Genomic DNA, 11,181 nt, shown 5'->3' with positions numbered 1-11,181 from the left:
AGGCTGTCTTTGTCAGGGAAAATAGTGACTCAAAAACAGCATCACATCCCTGGAGGAATTGCAGAAACTAGTGCCACCATCAAGGACTTGAGAAATGCCGTGGTAGAGGTTCCCAGAACATCTCCCTTTAACTGGACAGTGTAGAGGACGTGTAGATCATTGAGAATGACAGTTGACTATTGAACACTCAATCAAATAGTGACTCCAATTGCAGCTGCTGAACTACATGCGGTATCTTTATTTGGGCTCATTTGACACATCTCCTGGTACAAGCAGAGCTACTGATTTGGTAAATGACTTTTTTCAGTACTTTTTCCATAACGGCCATCAGAAGCAATTTGCTTTCAGTTGGTAATGCCAGCAGTATATCCTTACAGTTTTATCTCAAGGATATATTAACTCTCCAGCACTATGCCATAATTCAGTTTGAAGGAAACTTGTTCCTTTGTCCCACAAAATGTCACATTGGTATTGATAATATTATGCTAATTGGATCAAGTGATCAGGAGGTAGAAACCATTTTGGACTTGTTGGTAACAAAAATGAATACCAGAGGATGGGAAATTAATATACTGGTTTTCTTTGAACCTCATTAGTTTATAAGTTAATCAAACATACAGCTAAAATAACAGCAAAAACGAATGTGAACAGAGAGTCTTACATGGGTGGCCATTGCTGCTCCAAGAAGATAATAGGTTATTAAATATAAAACTCAATGCTAGGCCTGGGTTATCTCCCTAGGAATTAATGGTCAGGGAAGCCAGAGAGGCTCCCAAACAATACAGACTATTGCTATTGCCCTTGAATGTCCATTATAACTAGATGCTGTAGTGGTAATGAGAATGGTCATAGGCTCATATATCTGAATGCTTGCTTCTCAGTTGGTGAATCTGTGTAGAAAGAATTAGAAGGTAAGGCCTTGCTGGAAGAGATGTGTCACTGAGGATAGGGTTTGAGATTTTTAAAAGACACCATTCACAGTTACCACTCTCTGCCTTGTTCTTGTGAATCAGAGGTAAGATACTGCTCCATTGCTAGACCTGCCTGTCTTCTGCCATGCTCCTTGGCATGATCATCTTGGACCTGCCTGTAGAGTGTAGTTTTCCTCCTCCAGCTGCTTTGGTTTTTCCCCGCCAGCCGCTTGGGCTCTGCCACAGTTGCAGTCCCCAAATATCACACAAGAGGCTATATGAATTATGAAGCTGTTGGCCGTTTGCTTGTTTCTTACTGGCTAACCCATAATTGTTAATCTAAGTATTTCTCTTACCGGAGAAAAGGGTTTGGCTACCTTACTTCTCTGTTGGGCTACATTGTGACTGTCTGTGTTTCTCGTTCCCAGAATCCTCCGCGACTCCTAGTCCCACCTATCTTGCTTCCCTATTGGCCAACAGTGCTTTATTCAACAACCAATAAGAGACAGATTTCAGAATGACTTCTCCCATCATCTCCTCTTTTCTGTCTAAACAAAAAGAAAGGTTTTAACCTTAACATAGTCAAATTATGTATAATAGAACAGGTCTATCAAGCAAGAACATAGTTACAGTTTTTGTCCATCAACATTCAGCAAGATTTAAAGAAAATATCACCTATCCCATCCTTGTGAGTCCAAAGTCCTATATGTTGCTTATCTTTTATCATAACTAAGGGAAAGCTATAATTATAACTATCTGTCTTCAACTCCATCAAAGACCACAGAGGGATAATATATAAACATCAGGATTGACAGAGACATCTTGCCACCTGTAGTTCCTCTGTAACGTTGGGGCATCCATCTTCAGCCCATAGGCCATAGTGTGTCCGGAAGACTTCTCAGCAAAGCAAGAAATTTCAAACTGTCCATCTGCATTGGCAATCTGTCATTCATTTTTCTGTGTCCTGCAGAAAGTCTCGTAGACTCTTCCATGAAGCAGGAATCCTGAAGGACTGTTTGAGTTTAGTAGTCACTTTCCTGTGGGTCCTGCATGTCCCATTTATACAGCAACAGCCAAGCAGTCCAGGCAAGAGCAGTTTCTTGCTCAAATGGCTAATCTTGCCATGTAGAAAGCAAACTCCATAACGAATTTCTTCGATGCCCATCTTCCTCTCAGACGTAATTGATGCTGCCAGGAGCAGAAATTTCTCATTGTTAAGAAAAACCCTAAACCATTTTAAATGCCATTTTCTGAAGGTCTTTGAAAGGTTTGAAGACTATCTGTCTGTCTGTCTGTCTGTCTATCTATCTATCTATCTATCTATCTATCTATCTATCTCAAATACATCTCTATATATCTAGAAAACCTAACTTAACCAACTATAAGTTCTGACTATTATAAGTAACTATCTATAATCTGTATTTAATTATGAATTATAGTTTAAGATCAGTATAAACGCAATACTTAAACAAGAAGAGAAATATACATATCACAAAATTGGCCTTGAATTTGTATCAATAAATGAAAAACCATACCAATACAAACTATTCATTTCCATATCATAATTTCCCATTTACCATTAAAAAGAGATTGGTTGTGATCATTAACCAATTATAAGCAACCCCATTTAAATGAAAACAAAGATTTATAAACAATATGGGTATTTGGACGTCCGTCGCTCATTTCAAACTGCTTTCTCCTGGATGGGGGCACTGTTCATACCATGGGGATCATGACAAAACTCAGAAACCTGTATAAGTCCTTATTTTCGGGGTCTGTAAGGCTGCATCATCTAAGCTGTCTTAATTGTTGGAACACCTGGCCCACTGCTTCCGGGGGTCTTGGTTCATCAAACCACAGAAGCCTGGAAGGAATCCACAGCTTTCCATTTTCTGTAGAAACACAAATAAAATATCTTTTCCAAAGTAACATATCCTTATACTTAAATTTTGAAGTTAAGGCATTTTTAAAAAGATATAAGTTGAATTAATTTAGCAGCATTTATAATCAAGTGTACTTTAGCAGTCGTTCCTTCCTGAGCAATCAAAAAACTGAAAAACACAATAGCATATAGTATCCAGACTCTCCATCTTTACGTGGCTTATTTATTTATCTATTATTATTATATTTCTTTTACTTTTATTTATTTATTTATTTCTCTGAGACAGGGTTTCTCTGGAAATCTGCCTGCCTCTGCCTCTGGAGCAAATCCTACCAGCATGTGCCACCACAACTGGCTTCTCTATTTATTTACCACTATGCCGTTTCTTTTTCTCTCTCAATCCTTACGTATATTTTTAAACACACTGTAAACCTTTAGATGTTTTTCTTCATCCAAGTCTAACTTTACTGTAAATCTTTATGTTTTTCTGGCCACGTGTCTTATCTGTTAAAACCATGGCTGTTTAAACTGCAGTTTTCCCAAGATGGTGGGCATAAGTTAGATTCCAGCTCATTGCCTCAGTCTATGCTGACGTCTAGCAAAAGCTGCCGGCTTAGAGATGTGGTCACTGCCACTTCCAGCTGTACATACACACCTTTCAATTGTTAGCAAAGCCTCTTAAAAGAACCTTGCTGGTTTTTATTTTTATTTTTAATCCTGAGTCAGAAAGACTCCCTTAAGCAAGCCATGTGAGTCTCTGCTTGCTGCTAGCAAAACAGAGCCCACCTGAGAAAGTTGCTGCTGCCAAGAAGGTGTGCTTCTCTCCATTCTTTTTTTGTTTGTTTCTAAAATTCCTTTTAAGCTCTTGTCATTCTACGTGGAAATTCAATCCCACATGCTGACACCATTATGTAGAGTGTAGTTTTCCTCTGCCAGCTGCTATGTTTTTTCCCTGCCAGATGCTTGGGCTCTGCCACAGTTGCAGTCCCCAAATAACACACAGGAGGCTATATTAATTATGAAGCTGTTTCTTACTGGCTAACTCATAATTGTTAATCTACCCATCCCTTCAAACTGTAAGCAAGCTGCCAATGGAAGAAGGGGCTGGAAGAAAGGGAAAACTAGAGGCTATGGGAGTGTCCTGAAGTGCTGGCTTTTCTGTATGACATGGCTTCTACCCACATGAACTCACAGCAGCTATGATTACCTGCACAAGGACTGAGCAAGATCAATCCAGTAACAGCTCCAGCATAGGGAGGCCAAGGTCCCTGGGGTCCCCTGGGAGACATTAAAGTTGATAGTTACTGCTGGAGGGAGAAACCACTTTTTATTTGGAGGGGTTGCTTCTGGTACATTGACTGCCCAGTGCATGACCCCACACTTATAAGTACATGGGAAGCATTAAAGGACTCAACAGATTTTTAAAAAATGATGGGGGTGTGTGTGGGGGAGATGAAGAGGGAGAGAGATGTCTTGGGTGATTTGTATACAGTTACATAATTTTGAGAGAGTGAGGGGAAGTCGGGGAGAGATCTGAATTCATCTGTGATGTTCAGTTTCACACATGAACTTGAATAGATCAGGTGGTGCATAAACGTCTTGTAAACATTATTTTGGTGTACATCTGCAAGTGCGTTTACAGGTAGACTAGCATTTAAACTCACACACGGAATAGAACAGATTGCCTCCAATATGGGCAGGCATTACCCATACTGTTGAGGAACCAAATAGAAGTCAATGTCTCAGTAAGGGTCAATTCTGTCTGAGCTGGGACAGGCATTTTCTCCTGCTCTTGGCTATTTGCGCTTCTTGCTCTTGCGTCTTCAGATTTGGACTTTTATTCTTAGATGCCAAGAAAAGCATCTGTTTGCCCTCCTCCCATCTCCCTCTGGATTCAGGTTTCAGACTAATTATACTAAAATAGTATTTCTTGCTTCTCCATCTTGGAGGCAATGAATATTTTCAGGTTTCTTGGCCAGCTCCCGTTTTACATGTACGCGTGTTTATACATGTGTTCTTGTATCTTATTGGTTTGGTTTTCTTAGAGATCAGTAACACACTATTATTTCAGAAATAAAAATCTCCTGGACAATCTAGTGTCTCATTATATTTTCTTGTTTCTCTTCCCAGTGTTTTCACTCATCTTTGTGCTTTGTTTTGTTTAAATGTTTGAATCTTTGTCTTTTGTCGTTTGGCTGATATGTACGGTAGTGCTAATGAAGACAATATTTAAAAATAGTCTTGCTATATAAGCATTTGAATGCATCCTAATTCAGGAATAGTACCGAAATATGAGACAAATTCTAAGCTATTTAGTATTAAGTAATTTCGGTGAAACTGTAGTACATATTGCTTATATGTTTAACTTTAATGAAAGTTATGTGTATAGGACAAACCCCTATGTGAAAACTCTGCTATGGGAATTGAGGAGATGGTTCCATGGGTAAAAACACCGACTGCACGTTCATGAGCTCAGATACCTAGTACCCTCGTGGAAAGCTGGATATGGAATCATACATCTGTAAACCAACACTGTGGGGGATTATTCCGGACAGGAGGCTCACTGAGACTTGATGGCCGCCATCCCATCTGAAGATAAGTGAGGCCCAGGCTCTGTAGGAGTCCTTGTTTCAGGGCAAGAAGTTAGTGTATGATAAAGCAGGACAGTGGATATCTCCTGGTTTCCTTGTGCACACATAGGTGTGTGACTTCTCCCACAAGCTCACACACCTAAACATATACATGTTTGTGTGCTAACACGCACCCACATGCAGGCCCACACACTAAACATATACATGTTTGCGTGCTAACATGCACCCACATGCAGGCACACACACTCGGACACACCATACACTTCTCTCCTCATACAATAAAATTTACCTTGTTTCTTGTTCTGTATTATAAATGGAATAATTATACAAGCATTTAATAAAGAAACTTACTGTGTATGACACACACATTGAAGTTTAATGTCACTGAATCAGTAATTTATAGTTTCTAGTCTAGAAAGAAATCTGTCTGCAGACAAGGCATTGCTGTTTTTTGCTGTAAACATCAGGTTAATGTTTGTAAGGATAAATGAACACTAGATTTGGAATACTCCTGGCTTAGACTTGTGAGTCTAAGGAGGTGACAGTGTTCAGAGAAGAACTTCATTTATGATGTTTCATGAAAAGTGTTTTGTTGTGATCACTGACATGGTAAACATTCAGGGTAACTGAAAAACTTGCTTTTATTTGTTAAGTTTCAGGAAAGGCAGTATATTAAAAGGAAGAATTGCAGCCCCATAATGGTCTATCTTGTTTATCAATCTTGTTTATCAATGTGATGATATTTAAAATAACCATGGAAGTCAACCTCTGGGCACAGGATTAGGCTAATTAGCATGGAAAATGGACCATTAATGTGTGAAGATAGAGTTTCCGTCCTGCCCAGTACCACAGCCCTTTAGTCCCAAATATATACACAGAGGCTTATATCAATTATAAACTGTTTAGCTGATGGCTCTGGCTTCATATTGGCCAACTCTCTCTTAATTATTAACCCATTTCTATTAAACTATGTATTGTTAAAGGCTATACCTTACCTGTTATGTTATTTCTTTGGCTGCTACATGGCATTCCCCTGGCAACTCCTTTGTGCTCCTCCTCTCAGCATTCTCCTAGTGTGGTAGCCCCGCCTGTACTTCTGGGCTACATCCTGTCTGTCCAATGGCTGAAACAGCTTCACTCATCAATCTGTAAGAGAAACATATTCACAGCATACAGAAGGCCCTACCCCATAAAATGTGGGAGTATTTCTGAATGCTGCTAGAAAATCGAACATGTTTGATTTTACTTAAGATTCCTGTAATTGAAATTTCCAATGGAATATATATGAGTTTGCATGGACCTGATACTTACTAAACACAATTCTACCAAGCAGTTGTGAAAACTAATGCCTTGTACCATACAGAAGTCAAGTAATTTACATTTAAAGGCCTACATTTCATTACTCTGACAATGTCTGGACTAAGTTATTGACATTTTCTTGTCTCTCTAGTTGCTATTTAATAAAAAAGAATAGGCTTACAAATATAATTTGTGAATTATACTTATGGGAGGAAAAAGAGGCTAATAAATATGAATAAAATATGTTTTAAAATTATTTTTTTACCTTCCTAATTCTAGATTAAGTTTTAGTGGCTACTTACTGATACTAGGATAAGTCTTATTTGGCTTGTAGTAATCTATCCTTGTACTAAAATACTGTATCACATGTATTAGTCATTGAGTTCTCTATTCATTAATCTTTTAATACTCCATGATGGTATCAGTTAGGTTGGCAATAAAAATTATGTCTAAATTGTGAAGCAATTAGAAAACAATGCAAATGATCAAGACAAGAGAAATAATGTTGTCTCATTACAGAAAAACTTGCTGTTGGTAATATGTGACTCATGTTTAGTATCACAGGCTAAAGAAATTTCTAAAGCATCACAAATACATGGTGGCAGAACTACCAGCATCTCAGCAAGTCTCTCTGTGCTCTTTATGCCTCCTATACTTCTGTATGTTAAGATGAACCATCTAATTTTTGCAATCGACTTTGCCGAAATATTTAGGTGCTGTAGTACTGTCACTGTTTCCTTCACTTAGTAACATCAACAGAAAGCCACATGTTCAAATGCACAATAGCAATATGAAAGCACAATTTTACTTTGTCCTTTGGCAAAAGCAGCCTCCCTCCTATACACCACTTATGAAACAGAGCATCAGAGTAAGACACATTATCCCCACCATGAAAGAGAGGGGATGGCTGGCTAAGTGTATCGAGTTACTGTATAGAAATTCGTGGATCATTGGCGAGGACAGAGTGAAAAAAAAAGATAACCGGAGAGTTCCTGTCATACGTAAGCACCATGAGAGTGGCGGTAACTCAGCTTCCTTTAGAGTAGTTGTTCCCACAGCCACCTGAATTTAAACAATGAGCTCATTATTCACATTAGTTATGGTTGGTCCCCTTGGGGGAACAGAGTTTACCAAATCCTAGTCTGCCTCAGGAGGCTATGTCCCTTATGTAAATCACAGTTCCTTTTGGTAGTATTGGAACCACAAGTGGTCAGTATAATTTTGCTGCTACAAGACTGAGAAACTCAGCAGAAGGTCCAATTTTAGATAAACATTTGAGTTGCACTTGGGCACACTCAAAATTCATTTGCATGTCTATTTCTCTTCTAAATTGTTTCTAGCCATGTTGTTTTAACATTGTCTGTCAGGATTTTTAAAAAATATCAAATATGCACACAAACATATGTAAATAATGAGGGACCCAACATTTCAAAGTATATTCCCTATGTATAATCAATTATTTAAGAGTAATTGGCATTCATAGACATTAGACCCTCTTACAAGTTGAAGCAACAGCATAAAAATGCAAAGAAATTATTGTCTAATATCAGATGCTCATATGCCTGGTTATTAAACTTCAAAGAAATTGAACTCCAAATTTTATTATATTGTTCTCTTTTGAATATGAACAGGTAGGATTTCTTTATTTAGGATGATATACTACTTATTGTATACTCACGTTATAGGGGAAATCACAAGCTGAGATACTGAGTGTGAATTCCAATGTGACCACTTTCTTGCAGAATATAGGTGAGCATGAATCTATTCAAAGATGTACCGAATGTGTGAAACTTGTCACTCCTCTACAACATAAGTCTCAGGTATTGGAGTTAAAGAGAATATAATAGAAAAATCTTCTCATAGGCTTTAATCTTATTAGGATATCAGAATTTCATCTCATATATGCCAGTGGTATGAAATATAAACATAATAAGAATCCATATTATAAGATAAAATTTGGCATTATACTATAGCAATAATAATTAAGGGAAATATGCTCATGATTCCTAGATACATATGATGGATATGTCAGATACTGTTTGTTGACATCACACTACCCATCTCAGAGGTTGAAAAGTTTTAAAGAGCTTTTTGTCACTGAAGATCACCTATGACACTGTTCTACAAGTCTTCTTTTTAAAAAAGGATTTATTTTGTTTTAATTATGTGTACATGTGTGTATGTCTCTTCATTCTCTCTCTCTCTCTCTCTCTCTCTGTATGTGTGTGTGTGCCTGCATGTGTGAATGTGTGTGGGTGTGTGTTGTGTGTCTGTGTCTATGTGAGGATATATATATATACCTGAGTATTGATGTCTATGGAGGCCAGTGGCATCAGATATCCCTAGAGCTTGTGTAACTTAATACTACTGGTTCCAAAACATTGCCTCTAACTGGGGACAGCACTTTTAAACATATGGCCTGTGAGAGACATTCCATAGTTAAGTTATAGCATTCCATCCCTAGATCCTGTAGACTTATGGCCATATTGCAGTGCAAGATACATTCAGTAAAACTTCAAAAAATTCCATTGTTTTGCAATTCTAATACTGTTTAAAAAATTCAAAGTCTTTGCTGAGATTCAGACAATCTGATAATGTGATCTCCTATGAAATTTAAAACAAACTACACATTCTCAACATACAAAAGCACATAGTAAACATTACTACTCACAGATAGAGGGATAACGAAGCTAAAGCTAGACCAGCAAAACTGACACCTGGTAGGGCAAATACCAAAACCACGGTCAGCATCTGGAGCTCCTGCTGGTATTAACAAACCTGGGTATTCCTGATGTCCCTGCCTGGAACTTTCCCTTTTAGAGCTGATTGTTGTCACTCAGTACCTACAGCTCCCAATCCCTCAGATCTTCTACATTAATGGCATTTAAAACATCCAGAGGACTCCACTACAATTTGTTTCACGTTCACAGCCTCATGCAACTCACTCTAAGGCTCCATGCAGGGTATCTAACTGTGCTACACTTTGCCTTGCCCAATCTACAATGGCCTCATAACATTGGGATTTTTACATTGAAAAATCCAGCAGCACATAGACAATGGCAAATTCTGCTGCCAACTCAAGATGTGTATTTATCTTCTCTCATAAAAACTGCAGCTACTCATGAGATCTTGACTAGCTGAATCTGGAAAACACTTCTTTAGGAAAATTCTTTTTTTCCTATTTTTTATTTAAATTAGAAACAAGCTCTTTTACATGTCAATCCCAGTTCCCTATCCCTCCCCTCCACCCCTGCCCCTAATAACTCCCTATCCCATTCCCTTTCTGCTCCCCAGTGAGTGTGAGGCCTTCCATGAGGGATCTTTAAAGTCTGTCATTTCTTTTGGGCCTAGGCCCTCCCCTGTATGTCTAGACTGAGAGAGTATCCATCTGTGTGGAAAGGGTTCCCAAAGTCAATTCATATCCTGGGAATTAATACTGATCTACTACCAGAGGCCCATTGATTGCTGAAGCCTCCTCAGTGATACCCACGGTCAGGGGGTATCCTTTGGGTCTATACCTAAAAGTGGAATTGCTGGGTCTTGTGGTAAAATGATCCACAATTTCCTGAGGAATCTTTGTACTGATTTCAAAAGTGACGGTTGCAAGTTTGCACTCTTACCAGCAGCAGAGAAGTGTGGGTGTTTGCCTCTGCTTCCATCAGTCATTGGTTGAAGGTTCTGTTTCCCAAACTCTCTGGCAGTGGGATTGTAGGCTGGCACTCCCCTGATCCATGTCTAAAATCCATATATGATTGAGTACATAACATGTTTGCCTTTTTGTGACTGAGTTACCTCACTGAGGATGGTTTCTTCTAGTGCTGTCCATTTGCCTGAATATTGCAAGACTCCATTGTTTTTTCTGCTGAGTAGTACTCCCTTGTGTAAATGAACCACATTTTCTCTAGCCACTCTTCAGTTGAGGGTCATCTAGGTTGGTTCCAGGTTCTGGCTATTACAAATAATGCTGCTATGAACATAATGGAACAGATGTCCTTGTTGTATGAATGTGCATCCTTTGGGTGTATGTCTAAGAGTGGAATTGCTGGATCTTGTGGTAGACTGATTCCCATTATCCTGAGGAATCTCCATACTTATTTCCAAAGTGGCTGTACAAGTTTTCACTCCCAGCAGCACTGGAGGAGTGTTCCCCTTTCACCACATTCTCTCCAGCATAAACTGTCATTAGTGGTTTTGATTTTAGCCATTCTGACAGGAGTAAGATGGTACCTCACAGTTGTTTTGATTTGCATTTCCCTAATGGCTAAGGATTTTGAGGACTTTCTTATGTGTCTCTCAGTCATTTTAGACTCTTCTGTTGAGAATCCCACTTTTTAATTGGATTATTTGGCGTTTTAGAGACTAGCTTCTTGAGTTCTTTGTAAATTTTGGAGATCAGCCCTCTGTCAGATGTGGGGTTGGTGAATATCTTTTCCCAATCTGTGGCCTGCCATTTTGTCTTGTTGACTGTGTCCTTTGCCTTACAGAAGCAAAGAGTCTC

Source organism: Mesocricetus auratus, unplaced genomic scaffold (genome assembly GCF_017639785.1).
Source record: "Mesocricetus auratus isolate SY011 unplaced genomic scaffold, BCM_Maur_2.0 Super-Scaffold_100011, whole genome shotgun sequence".
Taxonomy (NCBI): Eukaryota; Metazoa; Chordata; class Mammalia; order Rodentia; family Cricetidae; genus Mesocricetus; species Mesocricetus auratus.
The sequence above is the reverse complement of the archived record's forward strand: the minus strand, read 5'-3'. Positions refer to the sequence as shown.